Source organism: Falco naumanni, chromosome 3 (genome assembly GCF_017639655.2).
Source record: "Falco naumanni isolate bFalNau1 chromosome 3, bFalNau1.pat, whole genome shotgun sequence".
Classification (NCBI taxonomy): domain Eukaryota; kingdom Metazoa; phylum Chordata; class Aves; order Falconiformes; family Falconidae; genus Falco; species Falco naumanni.
The window spans coordinates 34,107,613-34,126,495 of record NC_054056.1 but is presented as its reverse complement, the minus strand read 5'-3'; the positions used below and the strand labels follow the sequence as shown (position 1 = coordinate 34,126,495).

At 41.2% G+C, this 18,883-nt stretch overlaps 1 protein-coding gene and 1 long non-coding RNA gene across 6 annotated transcripts in view; one reads left to right on the top strand and one right to left on the bottom strand.

The window, feature by feature from the left end:
- Nucleotides 1–431: 431 nt before the first annotated feature.
- LOC121085584 lies at nucleotides 432–6,989 on the bottom strand. Its single transcript, XR_005827111.1, has 3 exons — nucleotides 3,384–6,989; nucleotides 1,676–1,754; nucleotides 432–1,020 (listed from the first exon to the last, which is right to left on the bottom strand). It is a non-coding gene; the product is annotated as an uncharacterized LOC121085584 (long non-coding RNA).
- A 98-nt stretch (nucleotides 6,990–7,087) lies between these two features.
- Nucleotides 7,088–18,883, top strand: part of PTK2 (protein tyrosine kinase 2) — a 224,032-nt gene continuing 212,236 nt past the window's right edge. For 2 of the 5 annotated variants that reach the window (XM_040588398.1, XM_040588393.1), the window contains exon 1: nucleotides 7,088–7,293. The gene's annotated coding sequence lies outside the window, so the exon portion shown is untranslated. Of the gene's footprint in view, nucleotides 7,294–8,088; nucleotides 8,111–8,196; nucleotides 8,215–18,160; nucleotides 18,180–18,883 lie in introns of those variants that run through there. The other 3 variants (XM_040588395.1, XM_040588396.1, XM_040588397.1) reach the window with 3 other exon arrangements.

Genomic DNA, 18,883 nt, shown 5'->3' with positions numbered 1-18,883 from the left:
GCACTTCACAGAACACCTCCAATAGATGAAAAGGTATTATGCCTGTACTGAGAAAACTAGTAGGCAGAACTGTATATGTAAAATGGAAAAGATGACAATTCAGAAAATCTCTTTTTCTATACTGCAAATACATACACGCCAATGAATGTCAGGCAGAGTACTGAAGGGGTAAAGAACAGGAGGACATGCACGAGTCCAACAGTCCTGCAAAGAAAGTATTTTCCAGTGCATTGCTGTCTTCTAAACGTACCTGCTATGATAATTAGCTCTGTATTTTATCCATTGCAGAGGCTCCCTTCAAAAACTTGTAAGAGCAGTACCCTTTCTTTGCAGAATCCTAAAGGAGAATAAATGATCGATTTTTAATTAGGCAGCTGAAGAGCAAGGACCTGAACTCAAGAAAATTACAATCCTCTTTTATTCCATTTTTATTCCACCTTTCAAAGTAGCACAGGATGAACAAATCAAAGGAATGACAGAAGCCTTCTGCTGGCTGACTTAAATTTATGAGGTAACTCATTCAGTGGTTCCCAAGTAATGACTTCATGTAGACAGCAGGGACTCTCTACACAGCCATTGTAAAATGAATTCATACAGGTCAGCAGTATCTTGGCCTGTAACTTAAAGTAACTCTTTTTAACAAGAGGAAAATATAATGCAAGAGGATTGCCTCTGCAACAGGATACAGGATAGGAAGACTCACCCCACCCCACAAGTCGCTGCTAGAACATGTCCTCTTCACCACATCCTACACAGTTATGAAAGCCAATGACACTTGGTCCAATGGAGCAATTAGAGCCCCTCATCTCTATTCTTTTGTTAGAGAGGAGAGAAAGAGTAAATTTCCAGGGCCACAACTTCAGGGAAAATAAGAAGAACCCTGTAACTCACTGGAAAGGCATATGGAACAACTACCAGTCCTGTATGCCACTCCTAAATTCCAAATCAAAGTAGTATCAAAGTCTTCAAGATTCTGGGACAGATTCCAAGGTGGCATTGTCTCTTCAGAACTCCTTCCACCTAGAATTAAAAATTACGTTGATAAATTTGTAGATACTACAGTTGAATAAACAGAGACTGGAAAATAAACAAAACATCAGAAAAACCAATGTTCACATACATTCAAAATCACTCACTGAATATGAGACTGGTCAGCAATGACCATTAATACCCCACAGAAAACAGTCTCCCTACTTAATGTATTTGGTTTTGTGTTTGAAAATAAATCTACAGAAAATAATTCTCTGATATCTAAAACGCCACTTAAAGTGGCCAAAAGGATTGCAGAAAGGAGATTTTTTTTTGGCTATTCGCTCAGATGTTGAAAAAAATGTGAAAGAAAAAAAGACAACTGTTCCCAAATGTGATCGTTGTAACCTTTCAGATGATAGGTGTTCAGAACATTAGTTAATCTTATCATAAATGGATAAAGCTTAACGCAGTCTTAAAATCAAATATAGAAGTTAAAATATTCCTCACCAATCATCCCTGCACTCCTTGCTAGCTGTACTGATGTCCTGTGGGCCCAGTGGTGAACAGGAGGATTAGATCTATACATTCACATCTGACTGCTATAAGTGTGTTGAAATTTACATTAAGTACAAGAACTCCTTTGATCAAAACATCACATATATTTTACACATCAAGGGACTCCACAGTAAAAGTGTAAGCTTACCAAAGCAGCTGAAGGGATTTTGGGAGGAATTTGAGAGAGAACAGAGTGATGCCGCTACTGTCACAGTTCCTGCAAAAAGCTGAGTTGATCTGATTAATCACAAAGAACCAGAACGTGTAAAGACAAAATAATAATAATAAAAAAAAGGAGTTTTTTCAATTCTTATGAATACTAAATGAAAATATAAGGATCGTGGGTTGGCTCAGAGCTGAGAGATAAGAAAGGCTGTGTCTTTACCGGGAAAGTCATCAAATGCGCTCCTGGAATGTAAGTACTGTGGCTCCAGTCCTGGCTTTCCCACAAGCTAGCCCCGCGGATAATGCATACACCTGAATACCCTCCATCTCTCTTGAGCCTTTCTGAGAAAAGCATGCAACACAGCTCAAGGCATCCAAATGGTAAAAAACTACAGAAGGTAAGTCAAAGAATTCAAGTGTTTCCTAAATGTCCGTAAGAGCTACATCCCTTTATGCTGTTTGGTCTCAACAGAATGCAATTTTAAAACATATGGTTTGATTTTGCTTGGCTACAAGTTTGTCTGAAGGTTGGTTAGCAAAAAAAAACCAAAAACCACAAAACAAAACAAAAAAAAAAAAGTTGATTTCTATCATGGAAGCCAAAATAAAATGAGTAGGGCTCCGTGTGAGAGCTCATTCAGACTCTTGTGTTTTTATACTGACAGGACAGACAGAAAATGAATCTCTCCTCTTCCCTTTTAATTTCCTTTTCTTACTTTTTTCTTACTTGGAACCAGTCTAAGCCAATGCGGGACTTTTTCTTTCTTTCTAGAAATCAAAGCTACCAGTCAGGATAGAGATTTTGTTTGATTTTCTGGAAAGATAAACTTCTGGATTCCGTGCTTCCATCTAGTCACCATGCTGAAATGCCAGGTAAGGTGGTCTACATTACCAATTGGGCAGCAATGCTGCAAACGCTTCAGAAAATGAAGAAGCAGTACTGGGGGTGGGTGGGGGGGGTCCCTTGCTGACATGTTTGGTTTTAACCAGTTATAGCCAGAAAAAAAATAGTCTTGTTTTTGGTTTGGTTTGGGTTTTTTGTTTCCCACTGGGAAATCTGGGAGGTTATTACCCTGCTTCTAATTAACACATTAACATTTGCTTTGGAGGTCTTAGTTAATAACAGCAACTCATCAAGTGGGTCTCCCAGCTGGTAGGTAGTTTTTTCCACCTGAAAATTACTTCCTGATCTTGCGCAATTTTGCCAACTTGTCTTGGAGCTTTTCTTAAGAATTTGTGGTTTGTTTTGTTTTTTAATAAATTAGAAAAACCTCCATTTGTGACTTTCCATTCCATTTCTACTCTAGGTGCTGCACAGAAATGCTAATATAATGGTTTGTCTTTTTTTTTTTTTAAATCCAGAGAGCAGCAGAGATGTGCATATCAAGATTATTTACATTTTGGTGCCCTTAATTGTTCAAGTCTGTAATTCTAGCCATGAGGCTGCATGTACCACTGTGGCTCTAACTGCTGTAACATGCATCCTCCATCTGTGTGGCATTATTCACTGTTAAATGTAGGTAGGACCTGGTCCCTCAAGGTAACCCATGCTGCTGACCCTACAAACTAAATATGAAAACTCCCACATCAGAAAAACTTGCACCATCAGGTTTGCAGCAGATTGTAACTCTGATATGACAGGCATTGTCATTTTATTTCTATCTACTTATCTGCTATATTCATTTCCTTACCAAGGTCAGAGTACTATGTAGACTCCTTACGAATGCACTTGAAGACTTCTTCATTTCAGGTTGATTTAGATGATTAAAAAAAAAAAAAAAAAGACATCTACACATTCCCTCTTACAATGAAGAATGTTACTGTGTATATTGTGAAATACTTAACATCTTGCCATTTTCTCCTTTTTTCCCAAATCCCCCTGCATTTCATTGTCACAGCTTGAAACAGCCCCACAGTTCAGAGCTACCTGTCTTTAATAAGCCTGATCACTCTGGTTGCTTTAATAAATATTTACCATCCTGCAGAAAAGCTGAATATGCCAGACTGAAGCTGTTCTCCAAAATGCTGGAAAGAACTAGCTCTCATTAGAGCCATTTCCCCCAGCTCCATCACTTAATAAAAGGAAAGACAATACATGCTACACTATAATGAAGTCTCCTACCTTTTTGTCTATACCAATGCAGCACAGGTTTAATAATCACTGTAAATTAAATGAGATAATGGCATGGATTAGGCAAATAATACCATTAGTAATAAATTGAATGTCTTACCTCAATATTAATCATCTGATAATAAATCATAGGGGATAGTCTTTTTTCCACTTACCAACAACTTCTGTGTAGACAGACATGGCAAGAAAACTTTAACTTTTTTAACTTTAACTTTTCTGCACAAGTTCTCAAGAATCAGAAGAAAACAAGAATCTTAGAAGACAAAGGTGCAAATCACAAGTTATAAAAGTTCAGTGATGTAAAGATTTAGGCTAATTACCTAGGTTCTCCCTTAGACAATTGAGAAAAATAGGGGTAATCAGAGAGCGATTCATGGTATTCTCAATAGGTAGGATGTATGAGCTTCTGGAAGTGTCTTTCTCAGAGGCAATTAGTTTGCATGGGGCCCTGAAGTTGGGGGCAGGGGGGGAGGGGCATGGGAATGGCAGAGATTTTAATCTGGATGCCTTATAGTCCATACAGAAGCCATGACTCTCATCCTACTTGAGTCTCATGAGTTTCTGCTAAAGCCATCATTTTGGATAATCATGTAACATTCCATCGGACAGCAACACAGCTCCCCTCTCCCAGCTGAGAGCTTGAATCATCAGCTTTTATGGTACTTCCTTTACATTTGACTAAAAACAAACTGCTTTCTGTAATATAAGAAAGATTTCCTTGCAAGTGTTTTATCAAAATCAGTCTGTTGCTGAAGGCAACAAGTATCTTGCTGATGAAAGTTCTTACAAGTATCTTGCTGATGAAAGAAAGTAACAAGAAACCAACAAAAAAATTTGTCACCAGGACCTGAAACAAAGACTTCTCAGGAATTGCTACAAACCATCGATTTGATTTATCATTTTGGGCTTACCTTTATCCCATTAAAACCAATGGGTACGTTCCCACAGACTACAGACAGCACGCTTCTTTTCTGTATGAACAAGTGTAGCTATTAAAAGATTGAGCAAAAATATAAGAATCAAATTCACAGTTCTACCATTGCTGTAGCATTACTCTGTCTCCTCCATAAATTACCCATGTCTCTTATTAGTTTTCTCACCTCTAAAATGAAGAGAATTGGTTACACTGATGTTGCCCAGGGAACCTGCAGAGGATAGTTATAAACACACAGGAATAGTAATTATTTATTAAAGCAAGGACATTTGAAAATATACCTGAAGAATGTTTATTAAACCTGTATATAAAATCAATAGGATATACTACACATGACAGAAAGCAGGTATTGCTACTATCTTGTATGTGTAGGATGTAGCCCTGGAGAAGAGCTATTTGCTTTTAGGCCTGTTCATCAAGCGAATAATGTGTGAATTTGGCAGCTCAAATACTGCCTCAGCTTTCCAGTACAAAAAATGAGGATAGCTATCTTCTTCACAAGTTTGCTTAGAGGCTAGAGCACTTTGACATCTTTAGATGAAGGCTGAGACAAAGAAGAAATGATTCATAATTGGGATCAAATGCTTGGAAGGGTCATTTAGCGCAATTCCCTGCTACTGCTAAATACCATATAATAAAAATTTATGAAGCTCCATTTTCCCTTTCATTTTCTCTTTCCAGTATTTATGCCACCCCTTCCCTGTATATTAATCAGAAAATATACTCCTGTTTTACTCATGCATTTCCTTCCATTTTTACTATCTCAGTCCTCAAGAGCACTCAATTTTTCCTCTGTGTTCCTGTGAACATCCTCTTTATTGATGTCTCCCAACTTTCTGTCATCAGTAATTTTAATTAGCACATTTCTACCTTTTCTGGCAAGAGCATCAATAGTGATCCCAAGACCAATAATTATAAAATAACTGAAATCATTCTTCCTTCCTTCCTTCCTTCATTTCTGCATAGTGGTCCGGCTTCAGTAGAAAGAGTAGAGTGCATTTACTATTCCATCCAGCGTACACTGTGCGGCTTAAAGGACTCTCTCCTCTAATGGCCAAGCATTTTTCTATAAAAGATACTTAGGATTACTGTACTGCTGTTAAAAAGAACATTTCTAGGACTTATTTTTGTACGGTGCTCAATGCATTTATATCCTGTTCAGAGCTTACCTGATGGATTGGCTCCTATAGGGGCCTGGGACATTTTAGGTGGGAATCACCTGAAAAACTGGATATACAATCTAGGTGCCTACTTGTTAACCATGGCTCCCTTGAGTGTCCTTATAGTACCTCTAAAACTAATAAATATAGGTAAGTTTAAGAGTGTGACATGCCTTACCTTAAACTACCCATATTTGATCAGATGAATCGCATCCCAAATGGCACTGCAGTGACTAGTTCTCTACCAACGATAAAGGCAGCCCAGCCAGCTAAGTCGGCTCCAGATACACTTAATCCAAAGTGAAATGCATCCTACCGCAGGTTTCCAGACACACTGGCAACTTCCAGAGGTGGAGGTTCAGGATCTGCTCAAGCTCAGGCTGCGTGGGGCATGCAGAGGAGCAAAAAGGGAGTCCAACTGCCACTAGAGGCAAGCGGTGGCTTAATACGGACTTTTAAAATGACTGTTTCAGACCTAGGTTATTAAATATACTCAACGACTGACAAGCACGCAAACACTGAGGTCATACGTAAGTAAATATGCAAGTATTTTCTTGAAAGAATATCCTAGTCTTGAAACAAGAGAACAATTGTGTCAACCGGTGCCGCCGTGGCAATGAAGCAAGGCCAGAGGTCCCAGAACAAGACAACAGAGCGAGTTTGTCTGAGGCGTCTTCATGCCTCCAGGCAGCTGGGACGCCCGGTCATAAATGAACAGGGAGACACCGAGGAGCCGAGCTTGAGAGCCGCCTCTGAGAAGCGGAGTGAGGACAAGGGAGGTTAAACCTCCCCTCTTCTCGAGCTAACACCCCCCACCCCCCCGGCCCCTCAGGATCCGCGTTGCCTCGGGGAAGGAGGCAGGAAAAAGCCCCTTGAGGCCGGCGGAGGGAAGGGATGCGCCCGGCCGCCATCACCACCGCCGCGCTCAGCCCCTGACAGGATTCCAGGCGGCGGCGGGGGACTGACGGCTCGCGCCACCTGAGGCCCGCACGCCGCGCCTGCGCAGGTGGGGCGGGGCGGGGCGCCTCCCCCCCGCCCCCGGCTTGAGGGGCGGCAGCCCGCCCCCCCTCCATCCCCCGCAGCCATGTTAGTGTGGGGAGCGAGCCGGGCGGGGAGGGAGGGGGGAGAGAGGGCAGCCGCGCATCCCATGGTGCAGCGCGCCGGGAGGGCGGGGGAGCGGCCTGGAGTGGCCGGGGCGGGCGGGCAGGCAGGCAGGCAGGCGGCAGCTGCCCGCACCGCCGCGCAGACCCACCTAGAGCGAGCGGCAGCCGGGCGTCCACAGCAGCCGGCGCTCGGCGGGACAAGTTCGCTGCTTCTCGCCCCCAGCTCGCCGCGGCCCCTCCGCCCGCCCGCCGGAGGAGGCTGCCCGCAGCGCGGTGAGTGCTGGCGGCGGGGGCTGCCTGAGGGGAGGAGGAGGGGACGGAAGGGGCGAGGGGGACCCGCGGAATAAGGCGCAGCGGCCCCGATGGCCCTAACTTACGTAACGGGGAGGGAAGCGGTGGAAAGGGGTGTGGGGGGGCAGCGGGTTCTCCTTTCGTGTGTGTCCCCCGTGTCCCCCCCCCCCCGGGCTCGGGGTGCGACGGCGGCCCCGTCTCCTGAGGGGCAGAGCTGCCCGTTTCTTCTGTATTGCTCGGGAGGGGCTGCCTTGGACGCCGGGGAGGGGGCACAGGAGACACCCCATCCTCCCACGGGGTTTGTGTGAGCGCACACACGTACCTGCACCCACGAACCGCAGCCGTGGGTGCCCGCGGCCGGGGAAGCCTCCCGCGGCTGAGGGCGCCCCGTGGCCGCGGTGCAAGCGAGGTGCTGCAGCCGGCCGAGGGGGAAGGCGGATATGGGGCTGGGGGTCCGGGCAGCGCCGCTTCCCTTCCCTCGCCAGCGGCGTCTGCGAGGGAGCCGCGTTGGGCGGTGTTGGTGGGACGGGCAGGATGGGAAGGGAATAGGATAAGAGGAGCCTGCGGGGAGAGGTCATCTGGTGTACCGCCTGCCTCCCCCGCTCCTCCCCGGGGCGAAGCCGGCCGGCCCCTCCGCCCTGCCCGCCCGCCCGGGGGGCTCGGCTGGCGGTCGGCCCTCCCTGCTCCCCGGGGCCGGGGCGGCCGCGCCGGTCCGGTCCCACCGGATGTGGCGAGAGGCGGCGAGGTGCTGGCGGCTCGGCGGTGGCGGGGCCGCGGCTCGGCGAGGCGGAGCGGGACGGTCCGTAAAGTAAACAAAGGGAAAGGGAAGGGAGGAGGGGGAGGAGAAGGTGTCCCCTCGCTGCCGGAGCCGGGCTTTGCCCCTTCCTCTCTCCGGGTGTGCTGGTAAATCTGTGGTTGCCTCTTAAAGCCTGGGTGGGAGCGCGGGGGAAGTGGTTAAGGTTTCTTCTCTTTGTGCGTTTTGGGGTTTTTGGGGGTTTGGTTTTGGTGTGGTGATTTCTTTTTTGTTGTTGTTGTTGTTGTTATTGATTTATTCTGTTACTGAGCTCGCCGGAGAGTGGGGTTGTGTGATCCGAAGAGGAGCAGAGGCAGCTCTTTGGGCACAGACACGTTTTAGCGCGGCGAGAGCCTCTGAAATCTGTAGCGGGGAAGAGGAGCGAGTGTTCCTTAGCGTGGCTTTGGATCGACCCGGCTGGTACCACAGAAGTTGGATTGGATAGGGTAGCCTTTGTGTTTCTTGAGGAAATCTGGTATTTTTTTCTTTTCGGTTGTAAACCTGCTTTTGTAGTATGGTGCAGATTGTACTTCTGTAGCTGTAACAGAGTATCTTTCTCTTCGAATCCCTGGGACTAATTTTGAAACCTATGTTGTATATTGCCAATTTTCACATTCATTCTCTTTCCCAACAGCCTTTACTCAGATGATGCTTTTTTTTTAAATAAGTTACAGTCTTTCTCTTTGATTTCCCCCCTCCCCCCGTCCTTTTTTTTTTCTGGCTGAAAGACTGTTCACTACATTGTTTCTGTGTTAGTTGACTTGTAGTCAGTCTTACTTAAGTGCTTTGAAAGCAGAGTGTATCCTGTAGGCCCTAGTGTGGTAGCAGCGTCAGCCTGCAGCTCAGTTTTTGGCAGTTTGACTAGGATAATAGCAGTGCTGTAGTAAATGTGTTGCACAAAAAGTTCACTTGAAAGGAGAAACACTTGGGGATTCATATTGAAGTATTTAATGTGAATGTTAGCTTGGGAGTGAAGTGGTATTGCAGTGTCCCTTAAAAATTCACTCCTTTGGCCTTTGGTCATTTAATCTTTTCTTTTTTGCTTGTGTTAATGGGGAAAGTCCCACATTCCTCAAACCTAATCTGCCTTTATCATCTCTGATTCTATTAAACCTCAGTAAGGTCAAGTGCATAACTGGATTGAGGCCAGACAATATTAAATGTTACGTGTTTTTTTGGAAGAGCTTGTTATCTTACTGATGTCCAAAATTCCACCACTTCCTTTCTCTACCTGGCTCCTTTTTTGTTACCTTGGAAATCAGGTTGTTATCCTACCTCATATCTTTATTGGAACACCTTTGCCTGTATGGTGTGATTTGTGGATGGGGTCCACAGCCTTTCATTTTCTCAAAGCAAGGTTTAATTATGGCTGAGGTTCTGTAAAGAATATATATGTGTATGTTTGAGATCAGAGCCTGTGCAATAAATGTAATGGACCTAAAATTTGGGGGTGCTGTAAACAAAACAAAACAAACAAAAGAACCCAAACAAACCCAAAAGAGGGAAGAGACACTAGTTGCTGGCACACATTTTCACTCACAGGACTGTAAACTCTACAGGATATTCAACAAGAGAAAAACAGTTCTGAAATTAATTTGCCTTTGGTGCTATTATGTCTTAAATCCAGTTTTTGTACAACATGGCTTGGACTGATGTTTATGTTCGTTGACCTTTTATTTTGTGTGAAGGTTAAAATTACACATAAGAGGAAGATGGCATAATACCTATCTGTCAAAAGCTCCAAGCTTTATTCAGCCTCAGCCCTGGGTATTATTAAAAGTACTAAGCATATGTAGTTAACATAGTAGTGTGTTGGAGTACTTAATCAAGAAATGAATATTCTTAGAATAGCACTGGTGTGTCTTGAATGCGTAATTTGCTGAAATAGCTTTAAAAATGGTTACAACTTCTACATATGTGGTGATGTAACTTTGTTTCAAAGTACTTTACATGCTGTTGAAAGGGCTTTTGCTTTTATTTTTTTGATATAATTTTTTACCACATGACTAATAGTTGAATGGGGGAATCTTGGTTTTGTAAGTTCCACCAAGCTAATAGATATTTGTTGAGGGGGATGATAGGAGCAGAGAAAAGCAGGAGTGCTTTTTGGAGGTTAAGTAGTAAAATGCATGACATTGATGGTTTAGGAGTTGTCTTCTATTTTTTTTATGCATGTATAAATATGGTGGGTTTTTTTTTTCAGTAAGAGGGTAACTCAAGAAATAACTCATATTTTGTCATTTGTATAACAAAATGATTGGGTTTTTTTTTCCCCTGGTAGGCATTGCCTTGTGTAGCAGTACGGTCTTTTATATGATAAAACATTTATAGTAACAATACAGGCTATTTCCATTCCTTTTATATCTCTTAGGATTTGTGGAAAAGTCTTTCCTGCTGTAACAGAGAACTTTCTGTGTTCTCAAGGTACGGTTTTGTCAATGAAAACTCAAGTGTGTGACTGATATTTAGCTCCATCAGATGCGATTTCCAGACTAAATCTGTTCTTCCTCTCATCTGGTATTAGTTCTGAAGTTTCAAGTACCATTGCTGAGTAACATGAAAACATGGACTTACTGACTAAATTTCTTGAAAGGACTTTAATTAGATGTTAGGGTTTTAAAAACTGCAGCAAACAACTCCTTACCGTATCACTTTGAACTCTTGTATGGAATGATAGCAGAAATTATTTAGGAACATTGAAACTCTAATTCCGCATCTACTTATTTAGCATCTGAACCACAGTGATTCTTGTCTCCCTGAATGGCAACTTCTACAAGATAGTGGTTTTTGTACTGAAAGCAGTCTTTTATATTTTGAAGTGTTTAGAAAAAACCCTATAACTTAATGCAGATTAATGCAAGTTTCGAGTTTATAAATTGTTATGAATTTCAAGTGAGTCTCTTGATTTGTATATGACTGCTACTTAGGAACCTCAGAAGTCCAATGTGTTCTACCACAGTGTTCAATGAATGTGGTTTATTGTATATATTGGGAAGACATGAAGTTGAAAGAATGGGAAATTAAATGGAAAATGTGATATCCAGGTAGATATCTGGTTTTAAATAGTCTTTTTGGTGTAGGAGAGGAAGGACTTCTGTGGAGATGATGAAATAGATCTTTCTAATAGCTCTTGTTTTTGATGTCCAGCTCTCCATATTCAGGTAGTAGTTGATGGCTAATCAGATGAACTGTTGAAGAAAGTGGCTATTTAGGGACTGAACAGCTTGTAAAACCTGCAGGCTTTGTGTTTTATGTTTAATTTTTTAAATTTTCCCTATTCTAAATTTTTGTAACTTTTTCTGCCATGTGAGCTTCTGAAGGTAGGAGTTTGTTGCTTGCTCGGTGTTTAGTGATCCTGACACTGGGATATGCAAGTCTTGCAACTGGTGGGGACTTTTGAGTGTTATGTCTTCATGAGTAGAAAGTGATTAAATAATAAAAAAAATCACATGCAAAAAAAACCCTGCCTACAATCAAACAACCAAAAGCACAAAAAAATTCAGCTGGCTTGATCTGATTTTCTCTATTTGTATAAAGCAGATACAGTCTCTAGACTGTTGTGATTACCCAGGTGTGTTATGCTGAAAGGTGTATGAACTGCTGAAATTTGCAAGGGCATGTTTTGAAAGCTTTGTCAGAGGGATGTGTCATTGGAGGTAGCTGACACAGGGAATCATGTCTATGGAAGAAATAGTTTCAGAGATGGCAGAAGAACCACAGAAACTGAATGCTCTCTGGCTCTGACAGTACTTGAAATCTGGAGATGCAGATTAGAGGTGGTGTCAGTGGTTCATAGATTAAGAAGAAATTGGAGAATAGTTTCTGAAACCTGGTTTATAAGCTGTGAATGCAATTTCTGTCAAGTAAAAAATCAGAATGAAAGAGTTAAATAATGAAAGCTGAAGGCAACAGGCTTTGTTAGAGAGCATCTGATGATTTGCTTGCACTGGTGTTAATTGTGAGTTTGTGTAAATTTTCTTTAGGTCTGCAGCAGTCCACAGCTGAATAGGTAAAACTCTCCTGTATCGGATTTCCTTTGTCCCCTATGACTTCAAGACTGTTTCTTCCACCCTCTAATTCTCTGCGCTGGTCCTCTGCCCTTTTTTATTGTGTTCAGTGCAGAAAGGGCATGTAGAAAAAGTTTTAGTTTTTGTTAGCTTCCTATTGCATTGAAGTATTTTATTATTTTTTTTTTTCTGGGAAGGGGAACTGACAAGTGTTCAACTTGGTTTCATTTTGCTGCAGGGTTCCAACTTCGTGGAGAGTAATATAGGTCAGTTTAGAGCTGAATCCTTAAAGATTAATCTTGGCCCTTTCCCTGCCCGTGGAACTGTAATTTAACTCATTTTAAGACCCTGGAGTAATTTCCTTCCTTTTGACCAGAAGTGTGTAAGCAAAACACGTGCATCAGTTGTCCTGGAGACAGTAATGGGAGATTACATGTTCCTTGTCACTGCTATCATTCTCGGTATGTTGATAAACAATAAATTTAGATGTGTTTAGACGGTGTGTATGTCAAGACTCCTTAAATGAGGCACTTTTCATTGCCTTTGCAGAGGATTGTGATAGAGCCGAAGCTGTTCTTGCTGTTTGGGACAGTAAGAAAGAGGTCAGAGGGTTCTACTGACTGCTCCTGCTTCCTGCTGCCATGCTTGGGGGTTTTCATTGTTTACCCGTACATGAAAATGTGCAATTCCTGCTTTTGTTTTGTTTTGGGGGAGGGGAGGAGGAGCAGACCATCTGAGGCTATAAAGTATCCTTTGGAAGGCAGATAAAATTTTTCCTTTACTCGATTCAAGTTCATATTAGAAGCAGCAGCTGGTGGGTTTTTTGTTGGTCTGTTTTGTGTTGTGGGTGTGGGGGTTTTTTGTGTGTGTTTTTTTTTTAATATGGGAAGCAGGAGCTGCTACTCTTGTTTTCTTTCTGCTAGGATAGCAAATAATTTGGTTGCAAGGGGGTGGCAGAAGCTCAAAATGAGCTAAATGCTGTATTTTGCAGATCTGAATGCACCCCTTTAACCAGGTACCTAGCTTTTTTACCCCAGATTGGTCTTAATGCTGCAAGGAGTGTTTGCTGCTACAGTCCATGGGATGTGCGGTAGCCAGTAAGGTCTCCCGGTCCATCAACATTTGATACTTAATTTCCTAGCACTGCCTTCAACATTACTGCTGCTGAAAGTGCTGGTAAGAGACTTATAAATCCCAATGTCTGAGTTATACCCAGTGGTGGAGATTGATATAAATCAATACCTGTTTCATCCTGTCTGCTGTAGGTTTTACATTCAGCGTGAATGCTGAGGCAAGTTTGTCCTCAGTAATACTCTGTAGCACTGAGGTTCAGGATTTCTGTGATCTTAAAGAGAATTTCCTCTTACTGATTTTAGGTATTCTTTAAATTTCTTTTTCTATGAAAGATAGTGCGAAAGCTTAAAAACTACTGACATTTTCTTATTTTCACACAGGTATCAGTTCTTGATTTCCGTTTTTGGACGAGGCAGTTGTAATCTTTGTCCTCTGAGGGAAAAATTGTCTTATGTTGTGGTTTAGAATACTGGAGTTTTAATTGCCCGCTCTTTTCAAGTAAAGACTACTACAGAAAGGAGAAAAAGAAATTTAGTGTTTAAAAGTACATTTCCTTTCTATGTTGGTTAATTAACAAAGATGTTCACTAGCTGTTGGTCATTCTCTGTGTCCCATGTCATCCCTCCCCCCCCATTTCTAATACCTTTCTTCAAGCAGAAATTCCTTTTGCTGGGGGCTGCTCTTGTCATTCTTTTATGCCTGCTTATGCCTCAGGTTTTAGCGACTCCTCCTTCATCCCCTTTGCTTCTTTACTGATGCTTTTCTGTAGTAGATGCTGTTTAAAGGCAGAGATAATTCTTCGTAAGTGATTTTACTGCTTAGGTAGTAGCACACAAAAGTGTAACAGGTACCTTCATAGTTCAGTTGCTTGAACTCTTTACAAAAGAAGTTAAACTTTATACTTCTTTAATTTTGTATTAGTGCTTACCTTCCTTTCCCCCAGCAAGTTTCAGTACTTGAGCTATTTTTGTATTTTTGTCAGTGCCTAGGACCTCTTGTGCCTGATACCACTGTTTTTGTTAACCAGTGGTAGAAAGAGGCAGGAAACACTGGTACAGCCACAGTATTGGAAGTCAAGAGGCAAGAATTTTCTTTCTACCTCTTTTGTGGCTTATTTTTTTTCTCTTTTGATGACTGAACTAATTTAACTGCTGCGCTGTTGTTCTCCCTCTTAAAATAAGGATGGTGCTTTGCTCAGGTGTTGTCCACTGGCACAGGAACACATGACAATTCTGAAGTGCTTTTTGTAGAGGGGTTTGAAATGCCCTTCATAAGGAAAAGCAGAAACCATGATGTTAGATCAAAGTTGTTCATTTAAGGTGCCATCTTAGTGCTTGCAATGAACCTTGGCATGGTCGTTGCAATTAATTCACATTTGTCAGTGTACTTGTTAACCTTTCATGAGGTGTGAATCAGAACTGCATTTGCATTCACTAAATACAATGCACTTACATTTTATTTTATGAGTAGGGGGGAAACCTGGTTGATAATATGGATATAAAAATGTACATCCCAAGTGATGAGCCACAAGTTGGAGGGGTTTAATCTCTGGGTTGCATTTTTAATTGTATTGAAGACTTAAATTTTAATTTTTTTTTCTGTTTTTAACTAGTTTTCCATTGCCACCCTTCACCCAGGAAACCTTTACACAGTACTGACATGTAAGGGTCTCCTGCTTGCAGTGAAGCTTTTTGCAGATGTTACAAATTAGAGTTTCTGTTCTCACTCTTGTGTTAACAGCACTATTGTTGGAATGCTGTTAATTAATGGCTAAAATAATTTGGAATTGTTATCAGCTCTCACTTTCTATTTCAGGCTTAAGCACTATATCCTAGAGGGTTCTAGATTCCAGTTGGTTTATTAATTATCTTGTTGTTTTCACTTTAGCTTGTATAAATCACAAAGCTGGCTGTTTTCTGTACTTTTTCTGGTGCCTCTCAACTCAAGCTGCTCTTCCTACTCTGTTTAGTGCATTTTGAATTCTGTTGTTCAAATGTCTGCTTGAAGCATACTTTTCAAGTTCTGAAAGAGCTGAGTAAGCTGAGATGTGCACGTTATTGGTTGATTGGTGCTCAGTTTGTGATTAACCTTGTTCTGCTGGTGCAGAAAATGCTCTACTGTGGTGTAGCAAGGGAGTAAATACTTGGAGTAACTGTTCAACTGAATTGAGTACTGTTTAGTTAGAATGCAGTGTTCAATTTTGGGTAGGGAAAGGGTTTTCATTTGTTCTGGATGCTTTCAGTAGAAGAAGATATCCAAGAATGACACACAAGAAATGAAAAAATAGAAATTTTAACTTTTTATCTCCTACAGTGTGGTCTTAAGTTGTTCACATGCGCTAGGCTTCAACAAGGATGAAGAAGATAAAGGGTTAGGGGAGCTAAACCAAGAAATAGTTGAGAAATAATAGGACTGAAGACTTGGGTTACTTGTGGAGGTAGACTTCTAATGCTAAGAGTAACAAACCATTAGAATAGATTAGGGAAGGGACTGTTGTCAATGACAGACTTTAACAAATTAGACATCTGTCAGAAAAGAGATGCTGTTTATCACCACCTCAGGAGTGGCAGATGGACAAGATGACCTCTTGAGTTCTGTCTGGCACTGATTTTAGTGATGCTAACAGGTAAAGAATGTGAGGTTGTTATTTTCAGGTTTATGCCAATAGTCAAAAGGTAATTGATAGTAACCCCAGCAACTGATATTTTTCTCCAAGCTCTTGTAAGCAGCTCCTTGCTGTGAACTTGTTAGCTATTGCCTGAGACTGTGCACCTTTGTAAATCTGTTGCAGGCAAAACATCATTTTCTTTGTGGAATGCTGTTCTCACTTGTGGCTGTAAAGGTCACGGGGAGAAGATCTTTTCCATAAATTAAACTGTCATGCTCTTCTATAGATGCAGATATTACCTAGATGTGACTTGAAAAACAGAATTGTAAACTGGTTGCTGATATTAGAACAATTAGCTTAGTTGCCTTTTTTGTGCACTTTACAAATTTCATGGAAGAAAACATGCAAGACTTCTAAACTGTGCAAACAAGTTAATAAAGTGGCCTTAGAGGATGACTGTTGTTGTTCCTTTGGGTATTGCTCTTTAATGAAAGACTTTATTTTATTACATGTTAATAAACTGAGCTTTGCTTTCAGAATTAATAGGAACTTCTGGTGAATCTATACTTTCTTTTTGTCTTTCACTCTTCAGTGTGATAGCTTGTATTTTGATGTTGCACCAGTAGGCTTCCTCTTAATTGTAGCTTGAATTAATCTGTTTTGAAGGAAGTCAAAATGTTTCTGAGCATTTTGTCATGGAAGGAATAAATCAGTACTGAGATCGGGGAAAGAGAATTAAGTAATCTTCAGTGAAAATGTGTGTGAAGACAATGTGGTATGCATGGCTGTCTGTACTTGTACAGCCTCTGCTGGAAACTGATACTAATGACGCACCCAGCATTTGAGATGTTCCTTATGAAAGTAAAGAATAAACTCATTGATCTGAGAGCTTTTTAATCACTATGTTAAAATCAGAGGCAGAAGCTGCTGAAATGAACATTTTAGTGCTACATCTGAGTTTTCAGGGAGCCTTTAAGCTATAAGGTGAAGCTTAGAGTGTACATTTGTGCCATGTGTATAGATTATTTTTGTTGTAAGCAGTTTGCTGTGGTCTAGGGAACTAAGGTCATCTTAAAAAAACCCCGTGTGTGATGTGGAGGCAAGGGGAAATCTTTTCCTCATCATTTGTATTAAATTCTGTTTAATCAGTTCTAAAAGTATGTAGTCAGACTAGATACTAAATTCTCGTTATTGGGATAATCTAATAATTTCAGATTTTTGTGAATTTCTTGTTTAGCATTGCCTTTTAAATTGTTTGATTTTTGGCCAATGGCAGGGGGGACCTCCTCCAAGGAGGAGGATTGCCCCAAGGCATATAATAGCAATGCTTATGTACATAAATGGTTTTGGACATACTAATTAATCAATGGTGATCAGGAAAAATCAATGCATTTTGAGGTGAATAATATTCCTTTTGTTTTGCCCACGTATTTTGATGGCATAGTTAAAGGATTGAAGCTTATAAGAGAAATAGGGGAAAAAACCTATATGGCGTGTGCTTATCCTGTGGGAATGTTCTGTCTTTTCTTGAATGCTTTGTGAATGTTAGTTTGAGTTTATTACTTGTATTTCTCGGGTTGTGGACAGAAACAAAAATAGCATAGTCAGTGCCCCTGTAAAACTTAGTCAAAGAATGGAGTTGAAGGAGCAGGATACAAGGCCAAATACACAATTACCCCAACTTCTGCCTGGAGTTTGCATCAGTATTTCATCTTTATAAGAAATTGGGTTTTATTACTCTGAATTTCATTCCCTTGTTGATGGGAATTTGTTACTTGTGTGAAATAAACCACAAGTGGATTTCTTCAGGAGATTAGGCACCTTTAGAAGAAGATGGTGTGCAGCATAGATGATTAATTCTCAGCTGGGGATTTAAATGAAGTGAAAGTCTAGTTGTGTCATAGGCTATAAGCCCCTGCTTATTCAACCTTAGTAGAAGCGGGAGAGTTTCTTTGTGTGGTGGCAGTACTGCTTGTCTCATGCTGTTTCACTGCTTTCAACAGCTAGTTTTATGCCTTGCTCTCCTTTCATCAGAAGGGAAGAGGGAATCTTAAAGACAGGAGTGTGTATCATTTGCTTCATTTTACAACTGAATCAGCTTTTTCTTCTCTTAAAGGCAAACAAAACCTTTAAACTGTTTCATAATCCGCGGAGAGTACTGAATACAGGAGCTTCCCTTCCTAGGAAACAAATTTTGGAGTTCTGTAACGTATTTATCTGTGTGGCTCTTTGGAGATAAATGGTGCTTGCATTGAAGTTTTTTCTTTGAAAAGTCTGTTATTTCTGTTGAAATAGATATTGAATTCTCAAGTGGGAGCAGAATATTGGTCATATTATACCAAGCAAGAGATCACAGAATGGAAGTACAGGAACAGTGAGGACTGCAGTAAGTTGTGAAAATAAATGTGCACAAAGTATGCTTGTTTTAATACTTTCCCTTATTTTACTACTTCTATCAAGAGTAGATTTTGTGGGTTGCTGAGTTGAGGTCAGCTTTGGATAGGCAAGATAAAAGTAGTGGGTCTTGAGGAAAGGATTTGAAACGTAACCAAAATGAAATGGGGAGGGGGGGAACTGTGGTGCCCATGTGCATATAATGTGAGTACTTAATGCACAGCTGTCACTTGAAATATGATAGTTTTTTGGACTGTCTCTGTTACAGCAGTTCTAAATGTTATGTTGGACTTCTGTTCTATGTTGTTAAATCTTCATCTTTATAGCTGATTTTGTGTGATTGCTCTTATGAATAGGAGGTAATAGTAAGTACAGACTCCTGCATTTTTTGTTTGTGTGTTTTTAATATGATATGGAATTGACCTTGCTGAAGCTTGCCCTTCTTCCCCAAATTGTTACAATGATCTGGTTAAAAGTTTCTGTAGAACTACTGGTGGTGAGGCTGACAGTGGCCATACAGGTATGCTTTGTGGTGACATGCTTGAATCTATGTTTGGGTCTAATGAACCTGTTCCAAATTCTGCTTTATGGACTACATTTTTCTGGTGTCCAAGCCACTAAGCAATGTTAAGAACAAATTAGTGCTTGTACACCAATTATGGTGAAACACTTAAGATTTCAAGACTACTAAATCTT